The sequence below is a fragment of the Crocuta crocuta genome, unplaced genomic scaffold (assembly GCF_008692635.1).
Source record: "Crocuta crocuta isolate KB4526 unplaced genomic scaffold, BGI_CrCroc_1.0 scaffold235, whole genome shotgun sequence".
Lineage (NCBI taxonomy): Eukaryota > Metazoa > Chordata > Mammalia > Carnivora > Hyaenidae > Crocuta > Crocuta crocuta.
Window position 1 is genome coordinate 6431582 of NW_027531285.1, and position 16314 is coordinate 6447895.

Below are 16314 nucleotides of genomic sequence, written 5' to 3' on the forward strand. Positions count from 1 at the left end.
CTAGGAGAGCCCCTCTAAATGTTAAAAAGATCAAAACTACTCTTCTTGACTTTCATTACTTAGAAAACACAGATTCTGCTTTATATACCCAATCTAATTTCTCCCTTTTACCTCTATGTATCTTCCACTTAGGTGGTATGTCCTAGAAATGTCATGCTTTTTCCTTATTCCCTGCCTTAACTAATAATGTTACTTTCATTTGTAGTGCTGTCCCAACATTTCCTCTACCTTGTGAGTATCCTACTTGTTAATTTTATACCTTTGGCCTGAGAGAGCTACATTATCCCACAAATATATATATATGGCAAATATCCACTCAGTCTTTAAAACTTAGCTCATGCATTATCAGATATAGAAAGCTTTTCCTGACCCCTGTATTTTAACAATCGTCTTATTTATCACTGTAATAATGTATTCATATCATTTGCTTATATATTTATCTTTCCCAGAATAACTGGATGTACCATGAAGTCAGGGCAAAAAAGCCAAAAAAACCCACAGTGTTTGGTAGAGAGTCAGTTCTTAGTAAATGAATGTTGAATAAATGAATGAATGAATATATACCTTTTAACACAGGGTAAGCCTAACCTCCCTAGCGAAGCCGCCTTAGATTATTCTGAGCACTCTCTGATGTTTCTTCCATCAACAATTACAGATTTTACAGCATAATTAATTTTCAATTATTTATCCTCTTATTTTTTAATTTGTGTTAGATTTTGTAAAAAAAAAAAAAGTTTATTTATTTTTAGAGAGAGACAGCACAAGTGGGGTAGGGGCAGAAAGAGAGGGAGACAGAATCCCAAGCAGGCCCTGCACTACCAGCACAGAGCCTGATGTGGGGCTTGACTTCACAAACCATGAGATCATGACCTGAGCTGAAACCAAGAGTCAGGCACTTAACCAACTGAACGACCCAGATGCCCCATAATTTGTTTCGACTTTAATCTTCTCTGCCTTAATCAGAAATTCTTGAATGTCTAGGAACATGCCATTTTCTTATTCTGTTTCCCACACTGCTTTGCAGGGTAAACATATTGTTTACATCTGTTGATTATAATGTTACCAGAACTACATCTCTGAAGGAGTTAGAGATGGTGTCTCATGTAGGTTGGCTGGAAACTTTTCTGCAGATATGCCTATACTTCATCACAACTAAAGAAAAAGTTTTCAAAATGTATTGCTCTTAACTGGGAAAATATGACAATGACACTTCCTCTCTGTATCTGCTCTTTCTCTTTCCTCCTTTGGCAGGGGTAGTAACCTTCCCAAATGCCAGCCCAGTTGGTGAGCATGCTGCTCCACTCTACTTCTCATAGTTAAACCTCTGAGTTTGTTGAAATAGTGTGGAAATGTAGAAAAGACTTGTTTTGACATATTACAATTTGAAAAGTATTCATGTTTGTCCAAAACCCACCTTCTTTGTCACATGCTCACTTTGATACTTAAGAAGTTTGACTAGAAATGGGTACTAATTTGAAAATGGTGCCAAAAGTAGGATCCAATTAAAAAATAAAGCTAAAATATAAAAAAACCAAAAACCAAACAGAGCTCCTTCACATTAATCTTCATATGATAATTTTATGCTATTAACTAGGGAGGTGTGAAAATAAGAAAATAGTTATTAACAAGGAAAACTAGTGTGATTTCTATTATTGAATTAAGATTTAGCATATCAATCTATTTTTTAGGAAAAAAAACCCCCAAAATATCATCTTTATAATTTCAAATCAGAAAGATTTTTTAAAATTTATTTTTGAGAGAGTGCAGTGGAGGAGGGGCAGAGAGAGGGGGACAGCAGACCCAAAGCGGGCTGTGTGCTGAAAGCAGTGAGCCTGATGTGGGACTCGAACTCACAAACCATGAGAACATGACCTGAGCTGAAGTTGAATGCTCAGCTGATTGAGCCACCCAGGTGCCCCTCAAAGCAGAAGATTTTAAAAGTCAACAAAAATATCCCTTGCACAATTACCTAGTGAAATTGCAGCTAATTTTTAAAGAAAATTTTCAGTTAAAATCTGTCCATTAAGCGGAGTGTAATTTATTCTAATTCATATGAGATATTGTTAGCACTACGCTGACTCTTGAAAAGATTTTAGGCAATTTTAATAATCTTCCTCCCCCATGTTTATACATTTAAAGGTTACTGGACAGTTAAAAATAATCTTCCTCTGGTTTTTCTAAATGAAAGGATGTCAAGGCATCACCATTTGGACTGCTGTTGCAATGGTATTGTAACTGTAGCAACCGTATGCTGATGAACCAGCTTCTATCAGGAATGTGTTTTAAAAATTCCCATGAGGCTTCAGCAGCTTGGTAAGCCAAAGGGGAACATATTTCAAATTAATTGTTCCCATTTTATGTGATAAAAAAAAAAATCAGCCATGCTCCTCTGTGACAATCCTGCTTCATTGTGTCAGTAATGAAACCACACATTTAATTGACAAGTGACAGTTCCTTGCTGTTCTGTTTCCTCTGCTATTTATTATATTTTCAGTGGGTGTCTGTGGTGCTGCGAATGCCTATGGTAGCTGAAACACAGTGTAAATGTGGTCAGTTCTATTGGTGTTCTGAACAGGGTCTTTTCCTTCACCTGATAATATTGTTTCTGATTGACGGTTTCTATCTTGAATTTTAGTAAACGGAATTACATCCTTTGTGTCTATGTTAATCATGTTAAGACATTTCTTTTAAAGGGAAATAACTCCTTAGTGTTGCAAATAATGGGTCAGGAGGGAAAAAAGAACCAAATTGGGAACCAGTAAGATTACACTTGAGGAAAACAGAAGTCTCCCTAGAGCTTGATCACTGTCTAGCTTTATCACATAGGGAAGACACACAATGAATATGATAATTTCTAGAAGCCTTGCTTTGAATATCTATATTAGGGATCTAAATTTTTTAAAACTAAGATTTTTAGTTATCACGTTTTTAGAGGATATATTTACTGTAACAGACTAATAAAAATATAACGTAGGTTTTTTCATAAGACGTGGCTGTAAAGAGTATTGTTTCTTTATTAACACTAAGAAAAATTCAGATAAACTACAAATTCCATTTTGTTAACCTGTCAGACAGCTGAGAGGTCAAGTGAACCGAAATGTCTCCAGTCAGGGAGGGTAGACCCATTACCACCCCTCTCCACATGGAGATGGGACACTGGGAATCTCTCACCTGAGGCCAGACACGGTAGGAAGACAGGGTCAGCTCCCATTTCAATGCCTGGCTAAAGGCTGAGGTTCAGCAGTGTGCTCGTATAGAATCTCTAGGAGTCTCAGACCAAAGGGGTCTGTAGTTCTCTCAGAGGTCCTTTGCCATGGACGACTACCAGATGTTCATGAAAAGACTGGGTTCAGAAAACCCTCTCGCATGCAGGGCATAGGTAAAGAACTAGTGTAGCTGGGAAAAGATAGAGAACAAAACCCTTTAATCCTGACTGAGAGGCAGGAAGGAGGGCTGAGCCCAAATTGATAGCACTAGAGGTGCTTCTACTTCTGAGGGGTAGAAAACACACTACAAGACCCACACAGAGATCCACCACACATACAAAGCAGAGTTTGACTGCACTCAGGAGGCAGAGAACATTGAGAAAGCCCACCCTGAGGCTCAGGTACATGGGGCTTCCTTAAGATTGGGGTTCAGCCAGGACATCAGAGCCCCCCTCTCTTATCAACTTCACACATGGTACCAAGCCACTGCAAACCACCACTGAAGGAAGAGCAAAGGATTGGAGAGATGCCCCCCCGCTCCAACCCTATGGTGAAGGTATAGAGGGATGGTTGAAAGATGAAGGTAGATTACATTTCAATGGCAAGCCATGTGACATTTTCACAGATTCACAGTGAAATGAGAAAAATGGATGTTTTCTATGAAGCAAAACACATGAAGTATTTAATTTAATTTTTCAAATTGTCCTCCTTAATTTCTTGGCATTAAAATATCTTATTATGAAATGGTGGCAATGAGAGATTACAGACACTGATAGTAATCCTGTCTCCAGTCTACACTCAGGGAATCTTGGAGAAATTTGATGCGTTGGTGCACTGACAAGAACAAAATCCAAACTAACTCTTCTAAATTCCTGATTAGATTGAAACAATCCTCTTCATTATTTGTCTAAACATAGCAAAGGCAATTCAATATAGAAAAATAATCTTTCCAATAAGGGATGCTGAAATAATTGGATATCCATATGGGAAAAAAAGGAATAAGAACTTAGATCTTTATTTCTCACTACATACAAAAATGAACCATAGATCAAAACGTAAAACTTAAAACTATAACACTCCTATAAAAAACGAAGACGATTTTTGGGGCCTTGGATTAGGTCAGAACTTATTTACTAGCTAGGATACAAAAGACATGGATCATAAAAGAAAAAAACTGATACATCAGACTTCATCACAATCATAGCATTTTCTCTCTGAAAACCATGTTAATAAAATGAAAAGTCACATATTAGAAGAAAATATTTGTTAAACAGTTACCTGATAAAAGACTGGTATCCTAAGTATATAAATAACTCCCATAGCTCAGTAAGAAGAGAAACAACCCAATTTTAAAAATGGGCAAGGGGGCACCTGGGTGGCTCAGTTGGTTAAGCGTCTGACAGCTCGGGTCATGATCTTGCTGTTCGTGAGTTCAAGCCCGGTGTTGGGCTCTGTGCTGACAGCTTAGGGCCCAGAGCCTGCTTCAGATTCTGTGTCTCCCTCCCTCTCTCTGCCCCACTCCTGCTTGTGCTCTGTCTCTCTCTGTCAAAAATGAGTAAACGTTAAAAAAATTAAGAAAATAAAACTGAGCGAAAGATTTGAACCTACACTTCACCAAAAAAAGACACAGATAGAAAAATCATGAAAAAGTGCTGAGCATCACTAGTCTTTAGGGAAATGTAAATAATAAGCACAACCCATCTATCCAAATACCTGCAATTAAAAAAATATCTGATAACCCTCAATGCTTTTAATAACGTAGAGTAAGTAGAACTATCAAACATTATTGTCAGTGGGTATGCAGAATCTTCCTACCACTTTGGAAAACAATTTGGCAGTTTGCTTTGAAATTATACATACGCTTACCATATGCCTCAACAATCTGACTGCTATGAATTTACCCCAGAGAAATGAAAACCCATGTCCACACAAAAAAATTGTATGCAAATATTTATATTGGCTTTATTCATAATTATCAACATCTAAAAAACCAAAACCCCGAAGTATCCAACAACTGGTGAATGAATAAATCAACTATAGTGGAATCTATTCTATGTAATACTGTTTAGCAATAAAAAGATGCATGCAACAACATTGAAGGATCTCAGAAAGAAAGTTGTCTCAAATGGCTACACACTGTATGATTCCATTTAGATGTCCTTATAGAAAAAGCAAAACTGTCAAGACAGACATTGGATTAGATCTGTGGTTGCTAGGCTCTGGCAGTGGAAGAAGGAAATTAACAAAGGGTTACAAAAGAAACATTTTGGAATGATGAAATGTTTTAGCTCTTGTTTGTGGTGCTACAGACACAACTGTATGGGTTTGTCAGAATTCATGGAACTGTACACCCAAAAAGGTCAGTTTCACAATATGTATGTTATATATTAATAATCTTGACCAAAAATAAGTTGAAGATTGCTTATATAATGAGGGTTAATTCCTAAGGCTAAAAGCTCCTAATTACTAAAAATGAATCTTTGATATGCTGGCAGGTATAACTTCTGTTTACCTTTATTACAAAATTCCAGGAGGTTTTGTGGAGTCCTCAGTGTTATACACTTAAATACAGACTCAAAAAGTGCATATCTTTCAGGATTTAATCTTTAATTTTCCTGTCTTCTTTTTCCTGGCTTTTAGAGATCACTTCACTGGAAAAAAAAATCTTAAAAACGGTTATCTCTGGAGATGGGATTATAGGACTGGAATATTTTATTCTGTATATATTTTTATATTTTACCACTTATAATTCCTGTGTTTTATTTTTATAATCAGAAAAGCTTATTAAAATCTAATGATACTCCAAATTACCATAACCTCACCATTTGAAGACATCTGACTTTCTAGAGCTACACAAAGACACTGACTTGCAACCACTTATCTAATTTAGGTTGCTTCCTAGGGGACTAGCAGATGTTGGTCACCGAGCAGCTTTGTAACAGGTAATAGTTACTTCAAACGAGCTGTGTTGAAAGTGGTGCCTCTTTGTGACTTGCACCGAGTATATCTTCACCTGCAATGGACACAACCTGTATGAAATATAGCCTGTTTTGTATCCAACTATATACACATATTGTAGTGCAAATAAAAATTTCCCACAAGATCTAGGCTGCATTTTGGGTAATATGTGTAGGTCATTCATAGCCTAAGCTATTTTTATCTATATTACACATACTCAAAATTCACAGAGATGGTAGGAATATTTTAAAAATAGCACCACTAATGAAAAACAGATGCACAGAATATTTGAAAGCTATGTTTTCTGTTATGAATATATCACAATAGGAATAAAAAATGAAAACTGTGGATCTCTTTCTCTGTCTCTCATTTATCCATCTATCTCAGAAATTTTTATTACTCAGGAGCAAGCTGCTATTAACATTTAGGTGCATTTTCTTTCAGGGATTTTTCTCTCTGCATAATTACTAACATTTGTATTTAAAACTATTCCATATTTGCATTGCCTCTGAAGTACTTGGTAAAATAAAAATATAGCTATGTCCAACTGTTACTGTGCTACTCAGGGTTTTTGAAAGCTCAATATCTTATCACATACTTTCCTTGCTAGAAATAGTCAATAAATAAAACAAAATTTGGTAAGACCATGTACCCTTTCTTTTTATTTTGTTTTCCAATCAATTTGCTAATTTTCCCACATTTACTGAGCTCCCTTTCAATTTCCCTTCCTTTCAATCTGTATATTTAGGATTGGAAATAAGGGGGCATTAGTGTTAACAATCTTCTTGCCTTCATTGTGTCTAATCCTATTCATAAGTTAAGTGTTTTCTATTTGAATCAGAGTTCTTGGAATAGAGTACATTCATTCCTTTCTGATTTTATTTTATTTTTTAAAAGAGAGCCCTCTCCTTATTTTTTCCCTTTTGCCCTTCTATTTCTTGGACTCTCTTGATTTTCTTACCTATCTCATATCTGCAGAAGTTGCTCTAAATCTTCAGAACCACCATGTAGAGTAATTAAAACTCCATTATTTCCTCTTCCAAAATATTAACCCCACAAAAAAGGTAAGATTTCCAGATGACCTATATCTGGACATAGGTACAAAGAAATACAAACCTTTTCCTTTTACTGTAAACCCCAAACGTTTCCTATGAACATATAATTTCTAACTTACCTCTTATGAGTAAAGATGCATTTGAATGGAAATCACTGCACAGTATTGAAAGAATTCCATTTTTCTGCTAAGTCAAAGCAATATTTACCTTTGTCTTTGAGGACAGAGACCTCATCTATACAGTGATTCATTTCATAACCTTCAAAAAGAAAAAGTCAATTGCGTCACCTTGTAAGAAAATGGGAGACCAAGAGACAGTCTTACATACTATCTTGAAGGTCAGCAACCACAATAAAATAAACATTTTTATTAATAAATGTTTTTAAAAAGTTACAGGGACAAAATAGACAAAGAATTGACAGTATTAAGAAAAGCCTAGAATGGAAATTAAATTATATTAAGGAATATTAAATTTGAAAACCAATACATCTCTCATTTTAAAACAGAAATTTTGCTGCAGATAGAAGAAGCTGTCACATGGAGGCCATGGGAGATCCACAGCTTCCCAACCTCCCCATTTTGGTGGCCGTGTTTTAGTCAAGGTTAAACAAAAGAGAAGACAATGAAAGTCATCTCTTCCTCTCCATGAATTGTTAGTCAATGTTTCTAGAACCAGTATAGATGGAAAACTGATGTATTTAAACAGCTCTTTTAAATGCCACATTTTACTGTAAAATTCAGACCTTCCAGTGATTCAATAACCTTTCTCACAAGTAACACTGGCAATCTATTTTTGAGAAGTAGTCTTGAGGTTTTGTTGTGAGTTCAGCTTTTGGTTACTGTTAGATTGTGTGTGTGTGTGTGTGATGCAATAACTTTACTACTATTCACACCAGAATCAGCTTGAGTCTGTCTTTGTTGCCATCTCTGACCTGAGTTCTACTTGCACAATGGTTAGTCTACCCTTCCTGGAGAACTGGTGATAACTTGGGGATTGATAGTTCCTTAGATGCTGGGATCAGTACTCTCTTTGAACGTGGAGAGATCTGAAGTCTATTCTACCTGGAATGAGCATTGAAGGAGAGTAGGGACTTTGCTGGACGCAGTACAGTCAAAGGCTCCGTGTCCTCTAACAGCATTCAAGATTAGTAGCACTGAGGAAAGGTTAGGGGATGTCTGTCAGTCAGCATCCAGTCAGGAACAGGTGGCTCAAAAGGCAGTTTAATATAAGGAATTAGTTACACTGACATGAAGAGAGCTAAAAGGTAGTGTAAGATGGGGTAACAAACTGTAGAAAGTCACTTTCTCTGGGCTGGAGTTACACGAGCCCTGGTGCTGGGGTGGCCTGGCTGGGGGTGTTGTCACATGGAGCCCTGGAAGGAGGCAGGTCCCAGAAGGAGGGCCTGCCTGGAACCACCAACTAGACTGGCCTGTACAGAGATGCTGCCTAAAGCAAAGCGAGGGGGGAAATCGTTCTGGCCTCTTATCTCCTCCATTCTGTTTTGCAGGCACCTCCTACTGACCAAACCTAACAGAAAACCAGTTAGTAAGGAAGCCTAGAAGATGTGATTTGCAGGAATCAGAACAGAGGAGGGACGGGGAGGGGAACTCAACATCAACCAAGAAATGACTGGCTTGTAGCGCTTGGGTGGCTCAGTTGGTTAAGCATCCGACTTCAGTTCAGGTCATGATCTCCCGGTTCCTGGGTTGGAGCACCGCATCTGTCTCTGTGTTGACAGCTAGGGGCCTTCAGCTTCCGTGTCTCTCTCTCTCTCTCTCTCTGCCCCTTCCCTGCTTATCTCTCTCTCAACAATAAACATTAAAAAAAGAAAAAGAAATGACTGACTCATGGCTGTGGGAGGTATTACCCAAACAGTTCCTAGGCTAGACTTTGGATACTGTGTAAAGTTTATCTGTAGGGAGACATACCTGAAAGACTGAAGGTTAACGTCTTGGTTACAAAAGATAGGAGCCACAAGACTCAGGCTGTTTCAAAGGATGGAAAATAAAGGGGAATTCTTCTTCCAGTTGGGCAAAAAGCCACGCGGTGCCTTCCAGAGCAGCTGGAGGTCAGCACCGAGCAGGTACAGCAGGAGGTGGGCGCAGGGTAACTACCGGAACTAGCAGCAGCCACAGCGAGAGAGCCACGCTGCACTGTTCGTTGCAAATAGTGCCGAGGAGTGAAAGACGAAGGTGGCAAGAGATGTGAGAAGCTCATGTTTAGAAGGGCTCATTTACAGTGGAAGCAACACTTTCCAGGCCGGCACAGGAAAGGCAGCAGCACGCACCCCGGCAGTCTGCAGAAAAGAAAGTTCAGTGAGATCCTTGGAGCTGTTTATGTAAAAATGGTAGAACCAGCCTTTGCGAAGCAGAGCACGGTCACTGAAACCTGAGGAAATGAGCGCTCCATTATTAGAACACACGCATATGGTGATAATACCAAAAGTCACTAATAATTGCCAGTGACTACCAGGAGATTGTGCACTGGGCACAGTGCTGAATTAGTACAGTATCTCATTTAATCTTCTCAACTGTTAGTGGAGTAGATACCCTTCTTGTCTGTATTTTTCAGGTCAGGAGAGTAAGGTCTAATGTCAAGTCACCTAGCTTGGGCCTTCTGACTGCAGAGGCTTCTTGCTCAACCCCCAAGCCATGTTCTCCCACTATGCAGTCTTTGTCGTAGGATTATGTAAATTCATCAATGTTAGTATTGGCTATGCTTTTCGTTCCTTAAAGGGATACAATTGGAAGAATTTCTAGGTCATGCATATTATGGAAAGAAAGTTTAGTTTCTCAAGAAGTACGCATTACTCCCAAAGAAAAAGGCAGGTCTTTATCAACTGACACCCCAAGAAAGGGTATTTTGGCCCTAATTCAATCTGGCCAGGTGCCGTCCATCTGGTTATGCATCCGCCTTGACTTCTTCAGTAATTTGACTCATTGAAGCAGCATGTATACACAGCCTACTACTTGGAGTCCTTCTAAGAACAGAAATAAAAACTGCAGATGTGGCTGAGCTGATGAAAAGCAAGGAAGTTTCTAGTTAAAAAGTACTGCCAATCCTCTCATACCATCTGAACTTATAATGCCATTCATGTTGGTTAATAGGATGAGCACATCTTCCTGAGGAATCCAGTCTTCTGTAAAATGACTGAGGGATCCCAGAGATAAGCCCACATGGCTCAAACTTCATCCCTTCCTTATCTTAATGAAGCAGCGATTTAGAATTTCAGTTTCTGAAGCAAGTCCTAACACAAGCAGCCAAATTTCATCCAGTAGTAGAATGCTGTAGAACTGCTCTCCTTTCTGGGGAGAAAAGCACATAAAGGATTTTACGATTCTCTATGCCGAAGACCTTTATGAAAAATCACATGGTACTTTAGTTCCCTGTGGGAGTGGTAGAGCCCTTCATTTGTCTTAAACTTGATCTCTAAAGTTAACTATAAAGATTATTAGATAGAACTTAAAAATATGAACCATAAAATGAAAAAAGGGTAAGTTAGTATCATATCTTTTACTTTGTGAAATCTTTAATAAGAACAAGCCACACATTGAAAGAAAATACTCGTTAAACACATGCCATAAAAAGGACTGATATCCAGAAGATGAAACGATGAGAAGAACTCTAAAATATAACCAGCAACAAACATGAAAATATATGCAATGTCATTAATTATTAGGGAAATCCAAATTATAACCACAGTGAGAGATCATAGCACACTTATTAGATATGGNATGCCATAAAAAGGACTGATATCCAGAAGATGAAACGATGAGAAGAACTCTAAAATATAACCAGCAACAAACATGAAAATATATGCAATGTCATTATTAGGGAAATCGAAATTATAACCACAGTGAGAGATCATAGCACACTTATTAGATATGGCTAAAATTAAAAATCTGATGATCCTAAATGCTTCAATAATGTGAAGCAAGTGGACTCTTGTATGTTGCTTTTAGGAATGCAAGATTTTGCTTCCACATTGGAAAACAGTCTGGAAGCTTACTGTATGAGGGGCCTATTCAGAGTACAATAAGCCTCTTGATCCCCACCAGTTAGGGTAGGAGGTGGTATTCCAGGGGTATGGACTGTGCGAGTGCACCACTACCACAGAAAAAACTCAAAAGCTTATATTTTATCAACAGAGAATCAGTGCCATCCCTATGAATCGGTTCCATTCTTTTTCTATCCTTTATATCACATTATTAAGGATAAGGAGGTATATTTTTTTTGTTTCAAAGTATTAAACTGGACAGAGAAGTTATCAGATCACCTTGTTGCCATCACAGTCCTATATTATAATTTGTATTGAAGTGTGACATATGAGTGAGTCCTTACCTATGACATTTAGTGAGAGATCATTTTTACTGTGTGCTTTAGGGAAGGGAATAAAAAAAAGAATGGCAACTTTAGACTTATCTGGACTTCATAATAATAACTCTCACTATTGTATGCTGACTCTGTGCTAAAAAAAAGTACCGAGTGCTGTGCATGGAACATCTCGTTCATTCTTCACAACATCCCGATTGTCTCCACTTGATAAATCGGGAAACCGAGGCACAGAACAAACAACTTTCCCAAAGTCCTGGTCAATAGGAGCAGAAAGGAAGTTTGAAAACAAGATCTGTCTAACTCCAATTCTAAAGCCCAATCTATTGGTCACCATGTGTTGGCCTTTCTGGCTGTTGTTTTGATCTTACTGTTTACTGCCTCTGTATGTAGCTTTTTGGTTTTCTGTTTGCTTAACAATTTGTCTTAGTAAAATCTAAAAAAGAGGAAGAGGGGTGCCGGGGTGGCTCAGCTGGTTAAGCATCCAACTTCAGCTCAGGTCACGATCTCACATTTGTGAGAGTTCAAGCCCTGCATGTGTCCCTGTGCTGACAGCTCAGAGCCTGGAGTCTGCTTCACATTCTGTGTCTCCCTCTCTCTCTGCCCCTCTCTGGCTTATGCTCTGTCTCTCTCTCTGTCTCAAAAATAAATAAAACATTAAAAAAAATAAATAAAAACAGGAAAAGAGGACATCCACAAAGATATAGGAGCCCAAAAGAACAATCGTCTTGTTAAAAATGGAAAATAAGAAAAAATAGCCACATTTAAAAGATGTAATGATGAAAAGATAAGACCATTTGCTTAGGCCGATGCTCAGACAGCCCTGTCTCCTAAAATGTCAACATCAGAACAAAGGCTGACATTTGTTTATAGTCAATGAGATGATGGTGCAAAATGATCCAGCCTGAGCTAGGAACTGCCAATAGAAAACTCACCACTAGGTAAGTATTACAGCCCCCCACCTATCCTTCTGATCTAAATCTGAATAGACCTAAGAAGCATAAAAGCTAACTGAGCAAAGTTCTTCTTTTGAGTCTCTTTGAAAAAATAAAGTTAAAATAAGTTTAATTTAAAATCAAAATAATTTAGAGCGGCTTATTAAAAGCTTTCTCTCCTTCCACCCACATGTTTTATCAGGGGAAAAAAATCTTGGTCTTGTGATGTTGAGGCAGTGACCATATCTCATTCTTAGACACAAGTCTGGAACACAGGGATCAGATAAAGCTTTCTAAAACTGCATTATAACTATTATTAAGTAACATAGTAAGGTGCTAGAGTTAGTTAACATCAGGCATGCTAAGACTTGAAACCTCGNCTATCTGTTAAAGAGGCTGTCTTTTTCCATTGGATACTCTTTCCTGCTTTGTCAAAGATTAGTTGGCTGTATATTTGTGGGTCCAGTTCTGAGTTCTGTATTCATTGCTTCTAGTTTAATCATTTGACTTCATTTAGGTGAATTTACTCTTAAGCAGGGACATTCAACAGCACTTGTTTGAAATCTGTTCACAAAAATTTCATTAGTTGTGGGTAAAATTAGAAGGTCTCCTTCTCTCTCCCTCTTTTCTTTTTTTTCATACGTTGAGCACTTACTTTTTGTCATAGTCTTGGCTATGATTTTACACAAAATATCTCATCACAGTTCCTTTTGCAGATGAAGAAATCCTAAGGTTCTGAGAGGTATTAGGGACTTTGTATGTAATTATAGCTAATAAGAATTGATTGGAAAGTAAACTCAAGTCTGCCTTCAGTTCCTGAAAACATGTTCATAACCACTTACCATGGCTTTCTGAGATTGTTTTTCTAGACTCCAACCACCATCTACTTCTGTTAATATTTTTTCTCAGGAAAATCTATTTACATTTTATAAGATTGCATTGTACTTCCTGTTAGGTGTGGCTCCATTTAGCATAGCATATTAATTATGAGTATGGCTTCTAGAGTCAGACCACCTGGGTTCAAGTTTGGACTCTACCGTACATGAACTTGTGTAGACTTGCTCAGTTTGCCTAACCTTGTGAACCTTCAGTTTCCTCATTTATAACATAAGGATGATCATGACACTAGGTAGTTGTGTGGTAGAGGAGATAAAGCATGGAGAGCATTTAGCATTTGCCTGACTCATAGTAAGTGCTTCATAATATTATTGTAGAGTGGGAAGTTTTGAAATAATTCGGGCACAAGACTTCAGGTATCCTGAGAGTCTAAGCACAAACCCACTTGAATTCATGTATTTGTAAAGCTCAAAAACACTACTCTAACAATGTTTAGTCTTCAAACTTCCTCTCATCTATATATTGTTGCTAAATTAATCTGATCATGAGTCTCCCTTCTAAAAACCTTCTCTGTCCTTGCAGAAGACCAAGGCAAAAGAGGTCCCAGACCAACCACCATAGTGTGACAACCAAACCTTCTATAATTTGACTTTGACATGCTTTTCTAACTCCACTATTTCACTTCGTATAACCAGTGTTTAAGCCAAAGTGAACACCTTGATATTTCCCATATAAATTATTTTCTTTCCTTTTCATTCTTTTCCACATATTTGCATGTCTAAATCACACCTACAAATGCCATCCCCTCCACATCCTTCCTGAGCTCCTCAGCTGGAAGTTTTCCTGTAGCACTACTTCTCAGTGTACTTTTTTTTAATTTGAGTATATTTGATTATGTTATATTATAGACATATAACATAATGTTTCAACATCTCTATGCATTATACTCTGCTCACCACAAATGTAGCTACCGTCTGCCCACCATATAATTATTACAGTATCACTGACTGTATTCCCTGTACTTTGCCTTTTATTCCCATGACTTATTCACTAGAAGCCTGTATCTCCCACTTCCATTCACTCATTTTTGCCCATCCCTTCAATTCCCTTCTCTCTAGCAACCAGCTCTGTATTTATAGGTCTGATTCTGCTTTTTGTTTATTCATTTGATTTTTAGATTCCACATATGAGTGAAATCAGATGGTATTTGTCTTTCAATCTGACTTATTTCACTTAACATGATACTCTCTAGGTCCATCCATATTGTCACAAACGGTAAGATCTCATCCTTTTCTTATGGGTACCCAATATTCCTATGCATCAGAATTACCTGGAGGACTTGTGACAATACATATTACTGCACCCAACTCCAGGGTTTCTGACTCTCTAGGACTAGGGTAAGGCTGGAGGATTTGCATTTCTAAGAACTTCCCAAGTAGGGCTGATGCTCTGCGTATAGGAGCACTTTCATAACACTGTCCTACAGTGTGTCAGCTCATGGCATTTACCACCATTTACTTTGCATATCAGTGGTTTGTGCCTGTGTGGTACCTCTTTTAGAGAGTAAACTGCTTGAAAACAAGGTCTGAGCTTAATCAGTTTTTGTTCCTTTCTCCCATGACATGGAATAATAAGGGGCCTTTAAAATGTGGTTTGGCTAAGTGAATGGTTAGTGGTATGGGAAGACTTTTCTAGCATTAGAGTCCAGAGAAAGCAAAATACTCTAAATTCACAGATGTGGTCTATTTTAGCACTAAAGGAAAATGAGTAATACTGTAAGAGAATGTGTACTGAGTTCTTTCTCTTTATTAGATGTTGACTGAAACACTTTATGCACATTATCTCATTTAAATCTGTCTTTTACAAATGTTTATTTTTGAGAGAGAGAGAGAGAGAGAGCACGTACACGTGAGCAGGGGAAGCGTGGGGGTAGGGGGAACTGAGTATCTGAGGCAGACTCTGTTCTGATAGCAGAGAGCCTGATGTGGGGTTCAAATTCATAAACCATAAGACTGTGGCCTGAGCTGAAGTTAGATCCTTAATGAGCTGAGCCACCCAGGCACCCTATCTCATTTAATTCTTATTATCACTCTTTGAAGGTAGACTCTAGCATTATTTATATTTTATGGGAGAGCAGTGACCCTTTGATGATAAATAATTCTCTAGCTAGCAAACAGTAGAACTGGCATTTAAACCAGGAACTGTTTTAAATCTCAGCTCTTAAAAATCATGCTCTATAGCCTCTCAATGAATGATAAGGACCCTGATAAAATAATAAATTTCCATTCTCATAATCAATATAATCTCATAATCAATGTGTAATAGTGGCCTCTTTAAAAGTGGATAGAAAGTTGTTTAATTATTCAGTACATTTACATATTTGACTTGATGTGATTTCTGTTTGTTATGGTCTAAATTTAAAAATATATAAGGCTTAATTTGGAATCTTAGGCAGAAAATCAAATTAAATTATCAACCTATATATAGAGAATGGTAAACCTCAATATCTTAGTCTCATTAGTTAGCAATAGGATTATCATACATATTTTCATCAGTTCAAAAATGATGATAAGGGGCTCCTGGGTGGCTCAGTCAGTTGAATGTTTGACTCTTGATTTTGGCTCAGGTCATGTTCCCAGGGTCATGGAATCAAGGCCTATGTCAGGCTCCATACTTGAGATTCTTTCTCTCTCCCCTTCTGCTCCTCTCCCCAACTCACATGCTTTCTCTCTCTCTCTCTCAAATAAATTTAAAAATGATAATGATGAAATTAAATTGTACGTGAGACACCGAAAAACCAGATTTGCCCAGCATAAATACATTGGGTAACAGAAGGAAAAATCAAAAGAAAACAAACAAAAACCAAATAGAATAATTTGAGTTAGAATAAGCATTCCACAAGTAAAGCTATTTGCCTCAAAATTATTTTAAGATTCTTGGTGCTTTTCAATTTTTTACTTAGATTTAAAAATATAAAATATAAAACTATTT